Source organism: Corvus brachyrhynchos, unplaced genomic scaffold, assembly GCF_000691975.1.
Source record: "Corvus brachyrhynchos isolate BGI_N302 unplaced genomic scaffold, ASM69197v1 scaffold100, whole genome shotgun sequence".
In the NCBI taxonomy this organism is placed as follows: domain Eukaryota; kingdom Metazoa; phylum Chordata; class Aves; order Passeriformes; family Corvidae; genus Corvus; species Corvus brachyrhynchos.
In genome coordinates this window covers 876,438-901,983 of record NW_008236230.1, presented here as the reverse complement: position 1 = coordinate 901,983, position 25,546 = coordinate 876,438, and positions in this window count along the sequence as shown.

Genomic DNA, 25,546 nt, shown 5'->3' with positions numbered 1-25,546 from the left:
TCCCAAGTAGTGGAAGAATTTCACCAGGACATAAAACCTGCTCTGGATACTCAGAGGAATATTCTGAGCTGTTCCCAGGGATGCTGAGATTTGAACTGAGATCTTTTCTAGTCCAGTCACTCTATGGTGCAACAGGAGAAGCAGAACAAAATTGAAGGAATCCCAGTTCTGAGAACCTACACCTTTCTCAAGGAAAATTGGTACATGTTATTAGAATAAAGTCTTCAAACAGAAATAAGGTATTTCCCTATCCTCTCCCAACATTTTAAGACATATTAAGAATACATGTATTTTCCAACTTTTTTAGCATTGATTAAATCACTGTTTATCCATACGACACTGTATATAGACTTCTCCATGTCCCCTCATTGCCATAATGCTCCTTCCCATTATTCCGTGGGCCATAACAAAGGAGAATAAAATGGAGTTCATGGCTGTGATGTAATATCTCTTTGACAAGGTTGCTAATAATTAATGCCAAATGACTGTTATTAATCTGATATCTTCTGAGTTGTGCATAGTTGTTGTCTCTGTGCTTTGAAAGGGATTTGGTGCCTGATTTTTTTTGCTGTAGACAAAATTGTGGGGTTTTTTTGTTTGTTGTCGGTTTTTTTTGTTTGTTTTGTTTTTGATATAACCTCTTTAAGGCTTGGCATAGCTTGGGTATGGAATTAGAAATCTCCTAGAAATCCCAGCACGTTATGAGATAAAGATGGTCTAAAATGAGGATGTAGGGCTGTGATGAGAGATCAGACAACTTGTTACAGCAAGAAAGGTGCTTCTGGATACAGACAGAATAAAAGTCTTCATGAAAACAGGAAAATTTCAGAGTCATCCAAGACCCAAGTCTTCTTCCTTCATGAATGAAATGCTCTTCTGCCTCCCTGTTCTCTCCAGCCTCTCCCATCAATGCTTATTTCCCCTGGAGAGGAAAGACATTACATCTGCACTGGTGGTCCTCTGTTAACCCATCCTCAAGTTCCAGTCCTATTCATTGACTGGTTAATTGCAGAGTACACCACTGGCTGTAGCCTCCACATGGAGGTATCCTGCAATTTGCCACACTTTTGCAGGGGTGATGATGCATGTCTTGCTGTTTCATTTCCCTGTCTTGACTCTCATGTACACCTGCATAGATGTATTTTTCTAAACCTGTCACTTGGTAAAACATCACCACAACATCCTGTGATCCATACAGCAGCTTGGGGAAAATACATACGCTTACATATCTAGCAGCAGAAATGAAATCTCTACCTTGTATTTCAGGCCAGGCAACGGGAGACAAATGGGGAAAAAAAGATAACCAAGAAAAATCAGATTTTCTATAATTATATAAATTACAGCTAGAATGACTGTAATCACCTAAAATGCCTCTGGGGAGTTGGATTAGCAGAAGACAATTTCTCAGATTCACACTCCAGGGTTTAAACCTACGGCTGATATTCAGAATTAGACTACCATGCTGAAATAATTAACCCTTGGGAAGCTAAAATACGTAACTCAGAGGTGTACTATCTAACTGACAGGGAGGAATATGCAATTGGTGTTATTTTAAATTTCCTATGGATCTTAATATTTGACAGGCTAGTCAGATTGCACACTTCAGTCCAAACTATGAGTATATTTAAATGACAAAAACCTTTCCAGTCTCCCTCCTTTTAACATCCAATAAAAAAGCAACAATTACACAAACATCCCTTAAAACTGAAACCAGACTTCATTCAGTAATGTATGTCTATTGCAAAGTGGATAATGAAAATACAGATAAAAAAATATACAGGACTAAGCTGATTTGTAAGAAAAAAAGTTAAAGTATTCTAAAGAAAATTCAAAAACTGCCTAGACATGTAAGCAGCATGGGTAGGTTAGGATATTAAAATAGGTGTAAATACAGAGAAATAAATAAGAATGCCCTTTTTGCTTTATTTTCTTCAGATTTCTGAGACATTAAAGCTTATTTCTTGGATTATGGAGAATGTCCCTAATGTAAGAAGTAAAATGCTCCAGGGAGGTTCCCTCCACACTTTCTAGTTTTGAGGTGAGATCATGGATGGGAGTGGAGGAGGGCAGTGTGAGCAGATCGGAGGTCGCTGTTCCTCTATGTGGATGTTTCCTTGGGTGTCAACAGTGTTCTTCTGTGCCTCAGCTTGGATATCATACCAGCAAGTGCCAAGGGATTGACCTTAAACGGAACTGTGAAGGCATAAAGTTGTATTAATATTATCCAAATCTCCTGCTTCTCTGTGCTGCAAGCTTTGCCTGGAGTCTCACCTCATGCTTTGAATCCATTATGCCGCCACAAATATCTAAAACTTGAAGCTGCTGAATCTGCTACTATTGATGAATCCTAGATGAGATGTTACTGTCTAAAAATGAAAACATCAATAATTCCCTTAATCATGGCAAAGTGTTTTTTCCATGTAGATATTGCTTTGAGAATAGAAGTTTGTATGAACAACATCAATCAGGGAGCTCACACAAATGAATAACTTACAGCCCCACTGGCAGCCACTATTGAAGATTAATGCTGATAAACACCACATTCAACATAAGACGCGATTTCTGAAGACAAACCAATTTATTGGATTCCCAGACATGTGTATTTTGTAGTCCACCATTGATTACTGACAAACCAATTTATTGGATTCTCAGATGTGTATTTTGTAGTCAACCATTGATTACTGACTCAGCTGATTCTGCTGGTCATTCATCACACGTGCTTATATAAAAGCAGAACTATTCTCTTTCAGGACTTCATCTAATATACAGCACAATTACTTCTGAAGTAATACTGTTCCAGTTAAATTACCTTTGAAAGCTGCACACTGAAGTGGCTCCATTTACATAGCACAAACATGACAGACACAGATATATTTTGTGGGGATAAGTTTCATGAGTGAGAGAGGAACTGTTGCTTGTTAACTGTAGTGAAAGTTTTGTGTTGGATACCAGGGACGACTCTTCACTGTTTGAAGAGGGTGTTGGAATTTATGACTTTAATTTTTATTTATTAAATAATGACAAAAAATGCTCGCAAACAAGAAGGCAAAGAGCTTGTCTTCAGTCCCTTACCACATAAGTACAGCATATTTCCATTCTATCTCCTCTTACATACACCTCAATAATCCTGAGGGGTTGGCATAAATATCAGGTCTGCAAGCAAATTGACGCAAAAGAAAGGATGCTAAATGGGTGAAATATTTGGATGAGATTTATTTGAAGGAATGGCAGGATAACTTCCTAAACTGTTGTGAACTCTTTCTTCATTTTGCCTTAACAGACAGGCTTTTGTAACCATGTCCTGACTTTACAAAGGTACTTGAACAGGTGAGGGGCTCTGTAAGCTTCACACTTGGTGTTAGGCACACACTTGAGACATAGATGAATTAAACACGATTCCTGCTACATAAAAAAGATTAGCTTGAGTATATACTTTATTATTGTGAGAGCTAGGGAAATGACAATTTTCATTATAAATTTTATTTTCACATATAAGTTCATGCTGCTTATGTGATAAGGCTTTCTTATTTTTGTTTTGTTTTTAGCAAAAAACCCCATTGTCTCTGTCTTTTTAAAAGAAATGGCTGCTTCTTAATGCAATGAGATTTTTCTTGATAATGACACAGCACATAATCTTGAGAGCCTGGGGGTAAAGTTTAACCGTTTGAAAAAATGACCCTCTGTACTATTATGAGAACTAGAAGGCTTTGGTGCCCGAATTTTGTTCCTTCCATAACATAGAAAACAATTCAAAAATTGTTGCTCAGTCTGAGCGTTTTGGCTGGAGTAGGGTTAATTTTCTTTAGTGACTAGCATGGGACTGCGTTTTGGATTTGTGTTGAAAATGGTGTTTATAATACAGGGATGTTTTTCTTATTGCTCAGCAGCATTTGCACGGAATCAAAGCCTTTTCAGCTTCTTGTACTGCCACGCTGGTGAGGAGGCTGAGGTTGTGTCCTGTTTTCAGCTGGGATAAAGTTAATCTTTTCTCAGTAGCTGGATCAGTGCTGTGTTTTGGATATCAAATGAGAGCAAACTGATGTTTTGGGTTTTGCTAAGATGTGCTTATCCTAAGTTTAGTACTCTTTTTTTTTTTCCATCTCATGCTCTGCCAGTCAGAAGGTACATAAAAGAAACTGGGAGGCAGCATAGCTGGGAAACTTATTCGGAGAGTCCCTTGGGAAGCAGCTCTTAAAAAAGAAGGGGCTGTAGTCAGAATCACAGAAAACCCTTGTATGATCAGCACCTCTGTATTTCTGAGTGGGAAGTTGGTTGTGCCATCTTTTTTTATAAATATGGTGAGAACATGATGACAAGGATAAAAAGAATCCAGGCAATGGAATATTTTTCAGGAGTTGATACAGCTGAATATGATAGCTTAGCTTCAGCAATTACAGTTTTACAGTGTTAGCAAAGATGAAGGAAATTTTCCTTTAGTTTTTCTTATCTGGCAACTTGTTTATTATTGGGTAAATGTTTTTTGGTTTTGGTTAATTTTTCACATCCTGGGGATTCTTTGATTCTGAAATTGTTCTAGGTCTTCATTAGGACAAATATTAACCAGAAATGATACAGAAGCAGCAGGGAATCTAATTTTGTGTGCAAACCAGTATTTTTTTTTGTGCTTTCTCTAACCCTCTTCTCTAATCTTCTTCTCACTCCATGTTCTCAGCAGATGTATATCTTTAGTTTGATGTCCACCACTGGGGTTTCACCCACAGATGTTGCTCTTTGTGGAGTCAGTTGTGTTACCACCTTTACTGGTGAATACAAAATTCCCTGTGTCTGATTTGTGTCTGTTTTCAGATTCAATAACACTTGCTGATGATTGTATGCACTTAACTTCATAATTAACATACTTTAAATTCATTGTGCTAAGGCTCCTCCTCTCAGCTGAACTCTTGCTGTTTTAACAGGAGGTAAGATACAGCTGTCATGAAGCACTGGTTAGCCAAACCCACTTCTCTGCAGGGAGAGACGTGCACTGCACAACGCAAATTCACTAAAAGCATTATTATTTTCCACACCAAGTGTCTCATGACTGTTTATGAAAATGCCAGTACAATCAGCATGTTGAGTCTACAGAGCAACTTCATTCCCATTGTCAATGGTAGAAGGAACAACGCACTGAAAAGGAGCTTTCAGTTCTGCTTTGGAAGTAACTAGATGCAATAGATTTATAATATTGTGTGAATAAAAGGAAGAGAATCCTGTGAGTGCAATGCAAAGGAAGTGAAAGCCCAGCAGCCAAAGAGTTTTAACAAAGGACCAATTAAGCACCTTTGATCATTCTGAATGTTCATGAAAGAGAATGTAAAATAAGTAGATTGAAGAACACAGTCATAAATGCTTTTGTGATTGAGATAAATTTGTTTTAAAACCATAAGTAAGAGTTGAAATTGATGGAAAATGGTTGCTAGTTTGTTTAGAGGCATCATACTGTTCTGAGAACACCAAGAAAAGAAATATGTGTAACCTTTATTCTGGAAATAGAAGGAAAGATTCTGCTTATATTAACAGCTGCAAAACTGTTCTGTAGGAAGCAGGATGAGGCACAAATTAAGAAAGAGAGAAATAAATAGACGAGCATTGTGCAAAATAAATGGGATTTAATTCAGACAAAGATAGTTCTGAGAACAGTAGAAATAGTGATGCTCATGTCCACTGGTAGTTAAGCCATAACAAAGAAATAGAGAATGGGAAAATGGTTTTGTTAAGGTCTACTAGAATTCCCACAAGGACTGTAGGATCCTTGTCAGGATGAAGAGCCTGTACTAGCCATATTCCCTTAAAACACAATCTGAGTCTATAGTGAATCCAGTTATAATAACAGGACTGGTAGCATCTTGAGGCCATCACTTCTTGCACTGAATTTTTTCTTTACGAAACAGTGGACTTCCAGTTAAATTAATATTTGATTACGTATTAAAATATAAGTGTTTATCAATGGATGACTCAAAGCCAGTAGGAACTTCAAGTATTGCACTCGATTCCATATGGCCAGTGGTGCCCTAAGAACAACTGACATTATTTTGGCAACATCACAAGTATTAATCAAGTGCTCAATTCACTGTTTTTCCATGTTCAACTGGGATTTAGATTCCTACAAAATGACAATGTTGGTATCTTCACAGAGTCAGCACTAGTGTAATGTCTACATGTGAAGGAAGCCATCGTAAACTGAGCATACATTTCTAATACTCAGCTGGTCTAAAATAGTGCATTAACTACAGTGGTGATGCTATTCCATTTACAACAGCAGAGTACCTGTACAATGATCTTTGGTTTAAAAGGTAGATTCTTCTCAGAGTATAGGACAAATTTTTCAATTCTATTTTATTATATCCTTGGTAATTGTTTGTGTAATATATAGTAAACCTTGTTATTTCTTTGGAAGTGTCTGCTTTCAGTGGTATTATGAAAAATTAATAATTGCTTCACTGAACTGCCATCATACTGTCATGACAATAACACAACTGCCATTGATTACTGACATTTTATACATAGTCTTACTCCCACTCCTCTGTACACTCCAGGTTTCTGTTGATTTAAACTAAGCCAATTGCAGTACTGACATGGTGTTCAAAGACAGCTCCATCAGTCTCCAACTGTAACAACAATAACATCTTTAAATTAGACTGAAGTTTTGCTTTCAAAATGGCTTTTACAGTGAAAGCATCTCTCTATACTTCACTGCTTGTATGTTTATGACATTCTGACTGTAATTGTGAGAGAAATAATTTAGGTTTAAAAGCTATTAGTCCCAGATGTACAATTGAATTCTAGTCTTCATTACAGAAAACACAGCAGACTAAAGGAAAGCAGACAAGGTCGAAGCTGTCCAAGGAGCAGTGAGAGGAAAAGGTGATTATGCTGGCAAAAGCCCACAGGTACATTGCCTTGTTGAGTCATCTGATTGGGGAAAAGCTACATCTTTAAGGAATGCTGCTGTCCTTTTAGAGGTATTGTGTGGAGGCAAATGCCAGGGAGATTTATGTGCTTCATTCCCTGACCTGTGATAATGCATCATTAGAGCCCTCCGTGTTTTCCACCTTTGTGAACAAAGACTCATAACGGGGACGATTATGAAAAAAAGAAGAGGAGAAGCCACAGCAGTGGCAGCAGGGGAAGCGTGGCTCAGGCACACAGAACTTCACTCAGAAGTTGAAGTGAGTTATGTTTTTTTGCCTTGCACCTTCATTTCACTTTATTCTAAGGACTACATCCCTCCCTGCTTATCTGTCCAAAGCTCAGACTCCTTGACAGAATTGGAACGTAGCACAAAGCCAAAACACACATTCCCCCACTCCCTCAGTTGTCCCTCTTATTTAACCCTTCACCTTCTTGGTGGGCATTAAAATAAATTTAGAGGCATAAGAAACATATAAGGAGAGCTGAGGTCACTCGTGATCCCCAGTGAGAGCTCTAGTGGGATCTCTGAAGTGCAATGATAACACTGAAAACTATTTCATGGCCCTGTGTACCTTTGCTTTTATCCTGACCCCAGGCAATCTTTTTATTTCGCTTGCTGAAATGCAGGGCTGCTCCTCTAGCTGACTGACTAGGGAATAAGTTTATATGTATTTAACCAAACCAGACTAGCATCCCCTCTTCTCTGGTCATGGATGGATATGGATTCAAGCAGTTGTAATGCTTTTCTGAGAACATTACCAAGACATTTTAATCACGGCTTACTGCACTGGTAGATTAGTACCCAAATGCAATGACCTTCTTTTTGCTGTGGACATGAAGATGCCAGAAAACCAAACTGTACTATTCTTTGTCTTGATCCGATAAATTAGGATTAAATAAACAAGAGAGACAAGTGCGATGTACTTTGAAAATCTGAGTGCACCTGTTTTGTAGTGGAAAATTGGATGTTCTTTTCTTCCCCCTCACGTAAAAACGCTGCTGCCTGTGTTTATCTCCTAGGGAATGACACTATAACCAGAATTTATGCATGGCTTCCTACATATTTTGCATTTGGAGGTTATTAAGGAACAAAACAACAAAGAAAAATTGGTGTGCATTAGGAGGTATTAGAATACATTAGTCTGACTGTCTGTTCCTCTGCTGGGGTGAGGTCTGATTCCACAAATGTGCACGAGAAAGTGTGTTCTAGGGGGGGCAGAAGCATGGAGGAAAGAGCTACCTGAAAGCCTTGTAACCATATTTAAGGGCAGCCATTATCCTGAAGTGCTATGACCAAATGCTATGTTCTTGTGCATTGTTATTTTGGCACTTCCATTGAGAAAATGTAAATGTCAGATACTTCCACATCAAACTACCTGTGATCTGTAAACACTTTGTTTTAGTCTGTGTGGATACACAGAAAGGAAGGAAGGTCCCATCCTGTATTAGAATATCAACTTCTCAAGCCAAGAATGTTTCAGAATATTCAGCCCAGTTCTTTTCTCAGTTCTACTTTCTAGTGGATACAGAATGAAACATTTTACACCATGTTGGAGTTTATGGCTGCATATATCAACAGATATAAAAGTAGGCATGCCTCTAGTCATCTCTGCCTTCTTCCATGTCTTGGAAATGGTCAGAGCAGCACCTTCCATCTTTGCGGAGAGGTGCAAGTGCATCGGTTATCAGGTGCTGAGTTGGATGTGTTTTGTCACGTTCCATGTTAGTAGCTGGTTTCCATCAGCAGTACTGCATTAAAAATTGAGAACCTCTGTCTTTATTATCTAGCATGTCAACATCCAGACAGGAGTTGCAATGCAATGCTTACTTTCCATATTAAGGGGAGTCTATTTCCACATGTGCAAGCAACCAGCTGGTGTCAGAGGCAGTGGCATGTTCTGCACATGTTCACAGTCAGAATTCAAATAGGGACCGCTGTGATCCAAAAAGATATAGCTTTGCATGATAAGCAAAGGAGGAAGCCTCTATATCTTTGAGCTTTTCTGAGTGTTTGCTAGAATACTCTCACCTCTTGATTACTCTTTCAGTGCTTCTGATGGTATGGAAAATAAATATTTCAAAGCAAACAAGAAAAACAACCAAGCAACATAAAAAGGTGAGGCATAACAGATGTTTTGCTTAAGCAGGTTGTATAATACTGACATAAAAAAGAAAGCGTTTTATTTCTTTTGTGTCCTGAACGGCATGTAATAAAATTAATTTTATTACTACCTGGTGTCTTCCTCAGGTGGTCAGGTAGAAAAGTAAATATATTTTTATAATGCTTATAAACTGTTTTACAATATCCTAATCACATATTATCAAAATGGAGATAGTACAGAAGGTTTTGATGCACAAGACCAGTGCATGACAAGAAAGACTGAAGTTTGCTCAGTTTCATTCTGTGTATTAAATTCCACGAAAGCAGCTCTGCAGGTAGAAAGTTGTAGCTGAGTTCAAAAATATACATTTTATATGATTCATTTTATGAAATGGCAAGTGTAATTCCAGCACTTCACTTATTACATCCTTGACTCAGCTAAGTGCTTAAGCATCAGGCTAAGTTTAAGTCCCGCTGAGATAACTTGCCGTGTAAAATAAGTCATAGTTAAATCTTTGGCTCAGTTGAGGTCTGCTCCAGTGAATTCTCTAATACTCCTGGCATGTGAGTGTCTACTAAAGCTCTGCCTATGCAGCCAGATGCTCCTGTGAAGAGGGTGCCACAAGTCAGTGAGGTTTTAGACAGTTGGCCGTGCAGAACTGGGACAATATTGCATGCTACAGCACAAAATATGCCAGAGCTCCCATTGCTTTTTATCTTCCACTGATAGACACCTGCTGTGCAGGTAGCAACGAGGGATAATACCTTAGAAGGGATGCTAACCAAACATGCTGAATTATTGGGAAAGCAGAAGCATTTCAATTATCTGAAGCACCTGATATCCTGTGTTGCCAATCAAGGTTCAAGCTCATTCGAGCCTTAGATGAACCTCCCTAACGTGTCAAGTGATTTGGAGTCTGTTCCCATTTCTGTTGAGGACTTTGGGATTTCAAAAACTTTGATACATGATTTTTTCCCTTCTTTCCCAAAATATCTGCCTTCAGACAATAAGCCATTTCAGCAGAGTATGGCAAAGAAAGATGAAATATTGCACTTCATTAGAAATTAAATACATAGTAATCTCTGGTATCCTTGATCTTCACAATTAGTAAGAAAGATAATAACAAATGATAATTATTAATAAAGAGGGATTGTCAATAAATAATACAAAAATGCTTTCTTAAACTGCATTCCAGCTGTATACCTAGCAGCCCTCTGGAGGTGCAACATTGTTTCTCATTTTATAAATGTGAAAGCTAAAGTGAGATTACAGCCTTGCAATAACATTTCCTGATATGTTTCTAGTAGAATTACATTACATGATGAAACCAAGAAAAGTCACTTATGACCATATCACTTGTGTAGGAGATAATAGGAAAAAAAAGTAAGAGATTTGCAAAAACAGAAGCCTGTCCTGAGTTTTGCACTCAGTAAGGGCATCCTTTTGTAGCAATGCCTTAATTCTCTGCAAGTATTGCTGTGGTGCAGACAGCCAGAGATGTGTGGCTCACCTGCTATTGTTCCTAACAAAGCATTTGGATGACTGAAGCTTTTATGTCAGATCTGTTTTTCATAAACACTGTCTGTACTTTCACTGCAGTCCTTGGTTTTGATCAGTTTCTTAAAACATGCATTTTTTGGGTACACAAGTATTTAATTTTTTTTCTCATTTAAACTGCTTTTATTCCTGCATTACCTCTTCAGGCAGCATGGGAAGAAGATGGCAGGAACAAAATAATACAGGAAAAAAGTGCAAGCACCACAGTGTGCTAGTGATATTAAGTGATAGGTGGAAAGGAGAAATGAAGCTTTTCATCTGAGAGTTTCAGTGGTATGCAACTGTTTTAGGAAGAAGGTTCATGAAATACATGGGAAAATATGTGGAACATTACCTGGAGAAGAATATTCAATGTCACTAAGTCAAAGGAAGTGAATATATTATTTCTGAGGAGAGATGAAGTAGATGGAGACAAGGGAGAGGACAGCAGATTAATGAGAACAGTGACCAGTGTGTGGGAAGAACAAAAGAGATACAGATGCAGAAGGCTTGCAGAAGGCTTGCATCACACACTAATAATCAGCTGTTGTGTTTGTAGTGTCAAACAGAAAATATTGCTGCTTTATAGGGGTGAATGCTCAGGGTATCCTCTACAGGTGAAACTTTATGTAAGGCAGATTTAACATGTACACAAATTCCAAACCACTCAGGGTCTTGTGTACCTGACTGGCCCTTTCACTAGCAATGGGAGGTGTGGGATACAGTGCAAGGAGTAAATTACACTCGCCCCTTGGAATCACAGTTGTCGATCCTGTAAATATTGCATGCATGGATAAACCTTAATGCTCTTGCAAACCCTGATGCTGATGTGTCCACATTTCAGAATATTTTAATATGAAAAAATTTGAAAAACAAGAAAGAATCTTTGCCCAATTACTTCATCAAGTAATAATGAAGTGTAGCTGGCGTTGCAAAATATTTATCATTAGGTTGCAAGATATCCTCCCACGAGTCATAAATATCCACTTCTCACGCACAGAGGTCAAATTAGTTTTCTAACATTGTTCACTAGGATGACAGTGGATTCAGGAATCTGCATTCACTGCTCCAATAGAAGTAAAACTTTGTTCTTGTGTGGTTCTGGAAAGTCTTGCAAAAGAGGGATGTTTAAACTCATTTAAATGGTGTGAAATCCACCTCATTGTTCATCCAGTTCTAGAATTTGAAAATCAGATCCATGTAGTCAGACTTTAGAAAATAATGTTCCAAGAATTCCTCCTGTAAATCTTGACATTAAACCAGTCTTACCATTGTCTCACCACTCGAATCATTTATTTAAGCGGTGATAATAAAAGGTGTCAGCAATTCCGTTGTAAGCTCTTGAAGATTTCTGTGAGCATTGACCTTTAAATGTTTGCATCTTGACAGGTGAGCCGTTCCTAACGTCTCCTATGAGATATGGCCGGGCCAAGGGGTCAGGCACGCTAATGATAAAATTACCATTTACCTTTTACCTCACCAGCCTCAGTGCCTGACATTATAAATGTAGGTAACCTTTCACCTGAAGGCCCTCTTTCTTCTGCATTGCCAGGGATTATGGAGAAATGAATGTGCTCACAGCTGCAGAAGAGGCATCAGTCATGAAAAAAAAGGTGCTTTTGGTGATTCTGTCCCTTTATTTTTCTCCCTTTTTTTTTTAAACCAAAATCGTATTTTTGGAAAAGTTTGAAGCGTTTTACCCTGTTTTATTTTAAGAGATTGTTATCTGGCTATTTCTATTCTAGCATTCTTAATCTAGTCAAGATTATTCTGTTCTTTCTTATTAAGATGAAAACACTGTTTATTAATTAATTAATCCAACTGATATCACAGTAGTCAATAAGGTTTCTTTCAGAGATAAGTGACCACATTCATGAGACTGTATTGGTGATCTTCATTGTTTGTCATAGCCCAAGAGAGTCAACTTGTTCACCTTTGCATCCTCATCTTTGCATGCTCAGGTTTTCCTGAGCTTCCCCAATTTTCTGACTTGAGTCAATATTCCTCTCCAAGAGGCAACACCACTCAGTCTGTGGTAATGGGTACACGATGAGAGCTTTGGAGGTATCAGTGTGACTCTGAAGACAGCTGATCTCCCACCCACCTGTAATGTGCCTGATTGCTCACAAGTAAACACTTAGACAGCAGGATGTACTGTGAAGCTCAAAAAACAAGAGTGGGGTGTATTTACTTCTCCACATATAAACCACCTCATATTTCTCAAATCCATGCTTATTGTGGCTAGGATGACTATCATGCCCAGCAGAAATATTAAAGATGGTGCTAGGTGCAGAGCCTGCATTTGGCTGGTTCATGGGCAGGTGATTCATACCCTGGCTTGAAATATGTATTCTTCTTGCCAGAGTTAAAGCATATGAGGGTGGAAAACATACAAAGAGACAGACACAGAAAATGAGATTCAGTTCATTTCACTGATCAAGAGCCAAATGATCACAAGCTTTAGTAGAATTACCTCCCAGAAGAACAGCCCCTTTCTGATAAATGCAGTCATGTAACCGCTAGGGCATAAATCATGCAAATTGAAGACTATAGCTCAAATATAAATCTTTATATTAAGTTTAGTGAAATTTGCTATTGTGTGAACATTATTCATATCTATGAATCTTCAGGCACAAATCTTGTTGCATTTTATTTGTGTTAGGAGGATATACATTTTGCAGAAGTTTCGTTCAGTGAATATCTACCTTAATGAAATTGTGCTCTGGGAAGTTTATAAAAATTGTTTCATCTCCTTCACAGTGGAAAAACCTGAGCAGACCTATTTCTGGTTTTATCTATTCATGTACACACACAGAGTTCAAACATCTTATAAATGAAAGGTACAACATCATTTCTGTATCAAGCTGGCAGAGTAAGTAAAAGGCTTGGTTAGTACATATTGAAAGGACAGTCAGGTTGCATGCTGAAAAAAAAAAACCACAGAAGAAACATTGTCCCTTCTGGAAAAGTGTATAGCTCTCCTCTCACGTTAACCTGCACTGCTTCTGCCATCAGGGAGTTTGTGAAGTAGTGAAGCAGGATAGAAAGCACAGGAAAAGCCTTCCTCTGGGAAGCTTGTAGTCAAATCAAAAGTGTTGAAAGGACACAGACAGGGATGTTATTTGGGCTGGATAGCCTGACAAGAGTTATTTCCAGGCTTATCAGGTCATGTTCCACTTGTCTGAATACTCTTGTTTTACTTCTGTGCATCAATACAAACTCAGCCCCCAGCACCAAAACCAGATTCATTTCCGCAGTACAAAGGGCTTAACTGTGCTTTTCAGCAGGTTTTCCTCCTACCCCTCTGCCTGTCTTTCTCCTGTAATGGATTGCTGCTCCTACATTCAAATTCTGCATTTGAAGTGATGTAACTATTTCCTAGTTACAGCTTAGACCACGGAGCACACACAGTACCATACAGATATAAGGAACTTTCATAACAGTATGAAAGGTTGCAGAGACTCCATGGATGTAATAGGAGTTGCTGGCAACATTTATAAATGGATTTTATGGGTTATTACATAGTCCCATCCACTGATCCATTTCTCTGGGACTGGGACTAGTATTTCATGCTTCCACAAAGTTCCAAGCACACAGTATTAAATCTGTTGAGGAGTAAAAAGAATCCTGCCAGTAAAATATTTCTTTCCCCTTCTCTACACTGCAGCACTTTGAAGGATCAGTACAGGCCAGGCTCATGCAGCTGGGCAGTTAGTTTCTGATTCTGAGTTAAGAAACAGAAATATTATCACCACTTAAAGGGCAGATTCCTGCTTTGACAGAGAACACACATTTCGCCCTCACAAAACCTGCAGTGTTTCTCAGCATGGACTAACACTAACTTTGCAATATCATGCCAGTAAAATCCCTCAAATACTGGATTATGCTCTCATCCCCTTTGTGTTCATCGAATATATATGATGCTAGCTGGCTTGAAGGAATCTTTCTTTTGATTTCCCAGGGGATATCCACTGAAGGTTTGATCCTGCAATACACTGAATACACTGAGCATTTAAGGAAGCCAGAGGAATTTGAGAATGTAAAGCTATCTGCTGGCTGAAGACATGAAGAGATGTGTTGCACTAGCTGTGTTGTGTGCGATGTCACGTAAAATATTTCCAGGATGGCAAGAAGAAATAGGGGTACTTCAAAAAATAAACAAACAAAAAAATCTAACAAGAAAAATACTTCCTGGAGACATGGAGGGAGAAGAAAATCATACCAGATATGTGTGGTGACATTCCTGAATGTGCAAGGAGGATTTGGTTTCATGGCAAGGACTTGGTGAGATCAGAAGACTTTCTACATTATCACTACCTCCTATGCACCTATGCACCACTCACACCTATTAAATCCAACAGGAAACATATTTTGCAGATTGGCTGGAAAACTAAGATAATAGGATACATTTAAAATACAGATGTTTCCATCTGAGCATATGTTTATTGATTCTTGAATCTTTCACAGCTGCATTAATCATGCAAAAAGGAAAAAATGTAACTTACCTGTTTAGAAATGAAAGAAAAGGGAAGTGACTTTTTCACAGAAAGGGCTGTGTCAACATATTTCTGAAAACCAATCAATAGTCAAATAAGTCCAGTGAAGAATTGGACATTCCTTCAGGGACTACAGGATGTAATACACTTTTTATTTACAGTTTATAGAAAATATAGTTTGCTAATATAAAGAATAAGTGCATGTGTCTTTTATTTGAAAAAGGAATTCTGTTTTTCCAGTAAAAATAAAAGTGGTTGCAGTGCTGGTAGGAAAACTTACTTATAATTTAGCAACACTTTGAAATATATTCAGTTTGAAAGACAAAGAAAGTTAAAGTAGTTTGTCCTCAGTATTCAAAGCTTGTTTCTATTCTGGGTAAGGACTGGAATTGGCTTCAGAGAATGACATTAGTGGGTTCTGGATCTAGCCCTTACACTTAAAGCTACTGCATGACCTTTTGCTGTGCTTTATACACCACCAAGCACATGGAAATTGTTTAAAAATTAGTACATGGATTTTTGTTTTTTATGTGTCTGTAGCAGAAAGGATTTGTTTAAATGAAAAATGAATACTTCATGTGTTCACTTTGCAGATTCCTCATAATGGACAAGGTTTAATCAGGGGATGAGTTAAATTTCTTATTTATGGCGTGGTATGTGGTACAAATACTTCCCCAATGCAAAATAACCATGTGTATATATGTGTGTGTACACAAACACACAGACACGCAAATAGGAATGCAGGTATAATGTACATGCATGTGAGCATGTGGGAGTGCACATCCTTAGCAGCAACACGAAGAACCAATGCATATTGCAATTAAATGCAGTATGTAATTTCCCAGTTAAGATCAAGACCTGGGAAAGAAACTCCGTGTGCAGGGCTGGCAATCCTCTGGGAAAAAGCCAGGAAGTTGATACTTAACAGGTTCATTCACTGCTTCTTTCTGCTCTGAAAATGCTGAAAGGGAAACTCAGGTGCAGCATCTCCAAAAGCCTGCACCAAGAACACTCCTGCCTGCCAAGGAGGAATGTGGTGGGAAAAGACCACCAGCTTTCATGCAGACCCTGCTCCTTCAACCAGCCTTTGTGCAACTACTCAGAAGAAAGATGTGGAGATTCTAGGATGACTGTGATATGACTGTGATATCTGGTGGCAGAATCCTTTTATTAGCCAGGTGAAAATCCTTTGCTTCTAGTGAGAAAACCTGTGGAGCAGCTGAAATCCCACAAGTTTTTAGTCTTCAAGGTTATCTTCTCATGTGTTTCCACTGAAGAATGCAGTGGGAGCCAGAGCTATCTGTGAGGACATAGTGTTGCTACCTCTATTAGACATTTCCATTTCTTCCAGCCTGGAAGCTTTCCCATACCTTATTAGATTTATTAATGCGCAGTTGTACTTTGCTGATTTTAGGATGTCTGAGACTGGAAGGGAATGGGATGACATTTCTAGCATAATTTGTTCTGCATAAAACCTGTTCCCATTAATACTCAAGTTCATTCTCTATTTGTGAAGCTACTGGACCAAATCAGCTCATGCCAACAGGCACACTCTGCTGACAGCTCAAGAAGCTTTGCCAGTTGACACCAGCTAAGAATTTGGCTCCACAGTTTGAAGAAGGGAGGGACAAGGTTTAAGAAGTGTTAGTGTAAGTATCAGATTATATTTTCACTTCCTTCAGATCAAGTCTAGAATAAGTTCATTTAAAGCAAGGGATTTTTTTTTTCTATTTTCTTCGGTGTAACAGAAGAGAGTTTGTCCCTGAGAATTTATATCTTCAAAAATCTCAGTCAGGCAGAAAAAAACCACTTTTTAGCCAGTCTCTAAGATGCTAATGAAACCCAGAGCAACCCACTGATATATAAAGTACCTCATTTAATGAATTTACACACACACATATGTGTATCTGTATATGTGTATGTATACACACAAACACACAGTTTAACTGAAGAAAAACAAACCCTAAGCAAAAGAAAAATCCTCAGGACTAGATACAGTACCCTTTAAGTACAGAGCTGTTTAAAATAGCAATCTCTTTATTGTAATTTGATGTGTGAAATTCAGGCACGCATTTACAATTCAGATCCTATTCCTTAGGGATTCCCATTTAGGGCCTGTTCATATGATTTATTTAGTGCCTTTCTTCACTTACTTACGCTTGAGATCGTTAGGTATAATGCACATATATGCACAGGGATAAAATGTTTATCATCATTACTTCAATGAAGTCATTTGCCATCCTTGACACCCTCTAATGTCCCAAGTGCTTCAACCCACTGGCTCATTTGCCCAGATTTGCTCTCTCTTCACTTTTTCATCTCAAATTCTCAATGTGTTCCCTTCATCAATCACAGATGTTTAGCGGGTAGCAGAAGGGAAGACAGCAGAATAATTATCCAAATATAACAAAAGAAGGTCCCCTTTGTGATTCAGGAGGGACATGGATGGGGGAGGGGGAGCAGAGGAATCAGGAGTGTGGATTTCATGCTTCTTTGAAAGCATTAATGATGTTTAACAGAAACCAAAGAATGCACTGGAAGTTATCATAGTCTCAAATCTGTGTCCCACATAGCTAACGTGAGGACTTGGTCCCCCCCAAGTGTCCTCTTTCTGCTCTGCCTCTCATTGCCCCAGGTTGCCAGCATTTCACCACCACTGATTGCTGCAGTCAGGAACCACTTTGAATGTACCCTTTTGGATCTATTTTTCAAAAAACCAGGATCCAAATCACTGTGCCCTGACCACATTCAGCTAATTGGCCCTTGCTTTTGATGACATCCATGGTGTGGGGATGAACAAATTGAAGATGAAAGGGAGGGCTGGGGTGGGGGCAGGGGAAGTTAGCATGGCCTGGGGCACAGTGTCGTGCACAACTGGGGAGAGGCGAGAGGCTGTGGGGTCCCCAGGTGGCTGTGTGCAACGTGACTTTTTCACTTTGAAAGAAGATTGGTCTCTCAGATTTCTCTGCCTGCCCGGTACAGGCACCAGCTGCAACATGGTGTTTCTCTATGACGTGAAAGCAGGGATGTACAAAAAGCCTTGCGGGGTCTAATGCTGGGGAGACAGATCCTAGAGATGTTCATGCTCAGGAAAACAAATATTTTTAGGGGTGCTTCAGAGCTGAGTCAAATAGTGGTTGCCAATGTGTGCTAGAGTTGGGATGAATTAAAACAGAAACTTCTCATGTAGACTACGAAACCAACACAGAGTAAAAAGCAATCCTTTTGAAACAGAATCGAACAATTCAAGATAGAAATGAACAACTATTTATCTACTTATTTTTCCCAGTAAGTCCATGCTGGGATTTGATAATTTACTCAAACATTAATATTTGCCCCACTCAAAATTCAATCAAAGTGACAATTACCAGAAAGAAAACTCAGGGTTTCTGAATGCTACCTGGCACTTTAAAATACACCAATAAACAAATAGCTAGTCATAGCAAAAGCTTTATTTTTCTTTCAGTTTCATCTCCCTTTCCCTAAATATGAAGATCTTTGTCATGCACTTAGATGGTAGGTCTGACATAATCATAGAAACTCTTCACAGAGAGATTGCTCATGATCTTCATAGAAAACACAGTGGTTGCATAGCAGCAGTGGTTGTCTCTGATTACAACAGGAAATTCTGGCCTTGAACATATCTACTGCATCAGCTGTTAGTGTTCTACCAGGGAATTCCCAAGCCCTTTGTTCACAGCTACAGGGAAATAAATGGAAGATGAACTACTGGTACTGAAGTAAAGGCTAAAATGTATACCTCTACAGAAAACTAAATGTTCTTGATTTACCTTTTTTTTTTTTTTTATAGGGCCTATATATAACCTGGGATACTTGTCATCTACTCCAGTTTAAAGTATGTGAGCTGGAGCTCATGTATGGTCACTGGAGTCCCCATGGACTTCTTCAATCTTTTTGAATCCCTCTAACAACACGTTAGAATGTTGCGTTAGTGTCCACAACATTCGATGGTAATAAGTTCTACTGTCTAATCAGGCAGCGTATAAAAAGAAAATAATGGACATTTCTGGATCTTTGACAGAGATTTGTCATTTTTGCTACCTGAAAATGAAAAGAGTGAAGTTTTTCTCAGCCATTTTTCATGCCATATATTAGCAAGTCAAAACCAAAGTAGAAGAGCCAGTCTTTTACAACTCCTTCTCAGAATTATGCGTTGGGACCTTTTTCTGCCTCTCAGAAATGGTCACTTCTAGTTTAACAAATATTCAACATTCACTCACTTTTCCTGCTAAGTGGTTTGGTCTATTTTCTTCTCCTTTCAGAGTTTTCAGGAGGAGATTAGAAAGACTGTGTTTGAAGATTATGAAAGAGGTAACAGAGTTTATCACAGCTGCTTTGACCTGTGCGGAGTCTGAAACATAGTTTGAGCCACAACCTTAGCCAGTGATGGTTTTGTTTTTTTTTTTTTTTCTGATCTGAAGTATAAAACAGCACACTCTGGCACAGAAATGAATTATAAAGCTATGGAGAAAAAGCAGAAAGTAAATTCCTCCAAAGGGAAAATGAATCAGCATTCTTTCCAGGGGAATGGATAGAATTGTAAAAATCATATAAGCACGGTACTTATCTATGGCATTTATTTTTGGTTAATACTCTTTAAAGCAATATTTGGAGTGATTTAAGCACTTCTCTTTATGTCCACCATGTAATTTGCTATTCTGTATTACCTGTCTGGGCTGGTAAACACCAAATAAATACAGACATTTCTTCAAAAACCATTCAGAATGTTACTCATGTCCCAGAAATAAAAGGAATTTACAAATATTAGTTTGTTAGTTTGGTTTTTACCTGATGCAAAATGCCTATTCTGCAGCATTATTTTGTTTTCACACTGGCACTTACAGTTCATGGCACCTGATCTGTATCTTTTAGTCTCCTGAAAGCCTTTCCAAAAACTGGTAGCATGTGTCCAATGTACTGAAATCATACAAGACCATGACTCACATTTCCTCCATGTCAGACCCAGCTCTTCAGGGCTGTGTAAATTAGAGGTAGAGGAGCAATAACAGGTCCTCTGGGCTTGAGGTCCTGGCTGGACCACGCTCCCTGTACCAGGGCAGAAATTTTATGCCCCAGGCCCTTCTCTCTTGAAGAAATATTTATTTCTTTGAGTGCTGCTAGGGGCATCTGGAGTTAGCTCTGCTAACTCCATTTCTTACAAGATGCTCCAAACCTCAAAAATTTTGTGGTGCAAACACAGGAAGCTAAATAGTCAGAAACTCCAGGCATGCCACTGTAGAACTCTTTTCCCCATTCCACATTGTCATAGTATCTTCACACAGTCTTAACGTCACATTTAGAAATCAACAGGATATTTTCCTTCCAAAAGCATCCCTACTCTATGGTCAGTGACATCTGGCTCTGTTAAGCACGTTTCCCTCTTTCTTGGGATTCAGAAGTTACAGCAACAAAACTCCTCTTTTCTGACACGCCAAAAGAATAAATGCAGCCTTGCAGGGCTCCTGGCTGAATCAGGATATTAATGAGTAGGGAAACAGCAGTGAAGATGATGGCTAACCAATCAATAATGACTGAATTACAGTTTAAAAACTGGATGTGTTAGATAGTTATTAACAGTGTAATTATTCATAAATGTGCCTAATTATTCATAATTATTCAGAAACCTTATTACTTCCCTGATTGTCATAAGTGATCTCCGAGGCCAATTATTATTTGATTATGGCCACAGGACTCTATGTTGGTATTACTCCTTTTGTCCTAGAAAAGTACAGAGAAAGCTGGTGAAGTGAAACTCACAGAGTACTATCTGCATCAAATAGTCCTTTAAGAACAAGAAGCCTGTGATTTGAAAGCCTCTGTTGTGTTTCCTCTTAGCTCTTTCTTCAGATTTCCTTGATTCCTTTATTACAGAAACTGCTGCTGCCTAATTAGGGTTTTCTTGTTGTAATTGCTGCATTTGATATCTTAATAGTGTTACAGTGAGTGTGAGGGAGGAAGGGGGAAAGGGGCAGAGGGACTATCAATGCATGTTTTGTGGAGAAAGCTCCCCAGGCTGTATGACTGAGCCAGAAAGGCCCAGGAGCCAAACCCCAGCTAGCTCAGGTATCTTGTAACTCAGCAGGGAGCTCTGTCAGATGCAGCTAGGGTAGTTTCTAGCCCCTGACAATACGAATGACAGTGCCTTTCCCTTTAAACAAACAGCTGGGCTTGATTAGTCATTTCCACAAAAGCGGGCGAGAAAATTGTATTTTATATTTGCTTACATTTGACCCACAGGAATGTAAACTCAAACCTAACTGCAAGCTTGGTTAAGTGCTGAACCAGATGTATCCAGGGTCTTGATGCAATCAGAGCTCATAATCAGAAAATCTGGGATTTTTGTCAGAAGACACTTCACTAATCAAACAGGAGCGTCAGCTTCTCTCCACTCTCTTTCCTCCCCTGAAAACATTAGAGCCATTATATTGTGGGGCGGCATTAGTCATGTTAAATTAGCATATAGATGAGTTCTGGGGGTAGGAAGGAGGGGGAGATAGGTTATGATAACCTGATACTGTAATGCAGAAATCTTTGGCTTATATACCAGGCCCCACAGTGCCCTGAGCTTGTTGCACAGGGGAAAATGTAGTTTCCCAACAGGGATGCAACCAGCTTCTATTGTGTGATTTTACTGACAGTGTTTAATAAGAAAACACTCACCCAAGCACTGAAGAATCATGAACCAAGCTCCACAGAATCATCTAATTGTCTTAAAAATCATGAGATTCAAAACCCTATACTTTTTTGTTTGTTTGTTTGTTTGTTTTTTGTCTTCTGTTTTCTATCTTCTCTTACTAAATAAGAAGGGCTGGAAATCTCTTTACACTGACATCCAAGACTGTCCTTCTAATAACTTGAAGGGGTAATAAAGAAAAGCATTAGACACTGCAAGTGCTGTCAGGTCCATCAGTGGCTCACAACCAGTACGGTATGGAAAGAAGGGCTGCCCAGCAGTGTGGTCATTTCAGCATCCCTTGATCCAAAATGTACGTGTCATAGCAGGGGGTTCAATGGGAAGCATTATGGTTCTTCTGACTCTTCCCCCTCCCATTATCACAAAGTCTGTGCCCAGGTACTGTCACATATGTATATTTGAGTGCTGTCCTCACTTCAGGAGACGAGGCCAGATTCTGGTTGTGGTTACAGCTCTGTACCCCTGGAGCTGTTTCACAGATGGTAGTGGAATCTGGGAAATGAGATCGCTGCTGTCTGATGCAAGAACTCTCACAGTTGAAGATATGGTGGAAAGTAGTTTCATGCTGAGAGACTGCTACCAAATGTAAGAAATGAAACAGTTCAGCAGCAGCTGAAATGTGTGTATATATAGTTCTGGATTTCTTAAAATCCTCTGGGAAGTTTAACAGGGGCATTTTTTCTTTTTGTTAGGCTATGTGATATAAACAGTCAAATCCTAGTAACCCCCTTGTTTTGCAGCAGTCTCTAGAATTTCTGTGATAGGGAATAAAACCACAAAACAATTACAACCATTTGGTCTTTTGTGAAGGCTTCAATACACGACAGTACGTCTCAAACAGCACAAGTTGCTGTGCTCAACAGTAACATGAAAGGAATATACTTGATTTTTCAAGGTATCTCTGTGTAGGAATAAGAGTTTTGCGAGATGCATGCTTGCAGTCTGCACTTTTGCAAAGAGTACAGAAATGAAGGTTTCTATTTTCTTTAGAATATATAAGCAAAAAAAGGAAAATATTACTCTGTCAGACAAAGAATGAAGACGGCTTCCTCCTTCAGAATTCTTTATTTCACCTCAAAAATGAAATTTCCTTAGTCACACTTGCATACCTTTGGTCTTTTCTCATCAAAATTGTGATGGAAATTCAATTTCTACAAGTGCTATGGGGAAACCAGTGCTCAATTTGCACACTGGGGATACTTCCAGGACATTCCAACATGACTTGACACAGTAGGACAGAACACTTCACAAACTCTTTGACAAGACCTGTCAGAATGGAAGTCAGGAATCTTATTTTGCCACAGTTCAGGCTCTAGCGTATTACAGCATTCTAGTCTCAGTGAATCAGACTAGGATGTAACTTCAGATTTTGCAAATAGGATGGTTTATCTAGTTTTTTTGTAATACAGACATAAATTGATCTCTTCTGTTCACCTAATATTACTGCAGCTAAGACCTGCTGCAGGTCTCCTTGGAATGACAACTCAGTCTAGACCCAGAAATGCAAAGTTAAGCTAGCTGCTAATATCACCAGGTATATTTGATCTGAGATTAAAAATAGAGTTCACATATGTAAACAGTCTCTCTGAACTTTTTTAACTACTGAGTATGTGTTATTTATTTCTTATCAATGCAGAGAAAGAGAAGAAATTATGAAAAATGTTAAGGTCACATTTAATACTACAGCTTAATTGCTAAGGCAGGGCAGAATATCTCATATATACCTTTTCTAACATGGCTGCAGCTTTCTGGCTTGTAACACAAGCTATAGCTACCACATTGTCTTCTGCCTCCCTGACTCTCAGTGAAGTATATTACACTGTAAGCTAAAGGATAAAGCTTTGATTGTTCTTAACTTACATAGGATGACAGCTTAATTTTGCTAAATCCCGCGCCTGAAAAATTAAGAAGATGCTTCCTTTCCATGAATCTGAAAACCCAAGGCTGCTTTGCCACAAAGCACAACAAATAGCCATGATGTATTCTATTACGCAAAGTTAAGCAAAGCTCTAAGCAAACTCTCACAGGCACTATGAGCTACAACTCTACTTCAGAAAAAAAACCGACCAAAAAACCACTAGAGAAAATGGTTGCAAGTGTGTGTGTTATTTGTTCCCCCCCCCTTTGTGGCTTCAAAGGGTGAAAATGGAAGAATGTGACTGCAGAGCATAATGGGTCAACACTGCAGCTCTGATCGCTGGAGCATACACTCTAAATTTCACGCTACATTAGGTAGATTTTTAACCTAATCTGCTGCTACGACTGTTTTATTGGTAATTCTATGAAGGTACAGATTTCTTGACAAGGGAGACATAAGAGAGGTACTTGGTAATCCACAACTTTGTGACACCCCAGTGACCCAGCAGTCCAGCACATTCAGTGCACCTTGGCTCAAGGGGGTGCACCATAACAAGCCTCCTTTCAGCTCTCATTCCCCTCTGCTGTGACAGTGAAGGGCATTCATTTAACCAATTACAATTTTTCCCTTGGTGTCCACATAACTCCGAAGTATTGATCTAGTAAGGGTGTATTCTGCACTGAAAGCTTTACAGATTGGCATAGTTTTAAAACCAGCTCCTGTGTTCAGCCAAACACTGTTTGAGAGATGGAGAAGGCTTTGGCTTACTCTGCCTCAGAGCTGTTAATACACTGTGCAACAGTACCACTCACTTTGTTTTTGTTTTTCCAATTTAAATTTCTCCAGTTTAAAATAAACCTTGGCCGTAATGATGTAATTGCTGAGCTAGAGAGCAATCGTTACCATTTCTGTCCCTGACTGCACTGGTGTTTCAATATTCCACTAAAAACAGAGCAGCAGCAACAAAAGCAACTGGAGCTGCAGAAGAGGCTTTAATATGAGCTGTGCATCTCTGCCATGATGGAAACACTTCTGGTCACCTGTTGGTGATGAGTAAGCTTTACTGCTGAAAACTACAGGACTGGAGATTTTGGCTGCCGCAAGAGTCAGCTGGAAGCTTGGCAGGTGGCTTCAGGGTCAAACGTGATATTAGATATCTAAAGGGAGGAGATTATAATTCTCATTACTATCTCTTCAACTAAACCAAGACTCAAACCTACCCAAAGGATTTAATTTATCTTTGAGAAGTCGACTAGCAATCCTTTCTAACAGAACTGGGCATGGCTGGATTAAACCCTCCTTCACTAGACCTTCCATGCAATCTTTAACGCACTTTGAACACCTTCTCTTTCTGTTCTGTGCTCATTGTAGCCCCAGTTGTCCTATAATAGCATAATTCTTATGGACTAACTTTAATTTACAGTGCTTTTTCTTTCTCTTTTTTATTGTAATAATTGTTTTACAGATGTGTTACAAATAATCAGGGTCCTGCACACTACAAACAGCGGCACAAAGGCCCAGATTGAATAGTCAGGTTGTAATTCAGTCTCCAGGCTGAGAGGTTTGCTACCATACCCAAACCCTAAAGCAATATTCTTCAGTGTGGGACATTAGCAGGATCCCTCAATTGAATTACAGCATTGTATTCCATCTGGGACTCAGTATTGTAGTGTACTTAACATTGTACTACATAGGGAGGCATGAGAGTAATGGAATTTTACAGTAATAAGATTTTTTTTTTTATTAAATGAGAAGTAGGCACATAAGATCCCCAACTATGTAGCATTAGTGGAGTTAGAAATAAAGACCCTGTAAAACATAGCTGAAAAATAAGATTTTTTAAAATCTTATAAATATTGCAGTGTGCTGTTAATATACAATAAACATCTTAGAACACTAAGCCTTTCTCAAGATGTCAAACTTGCTA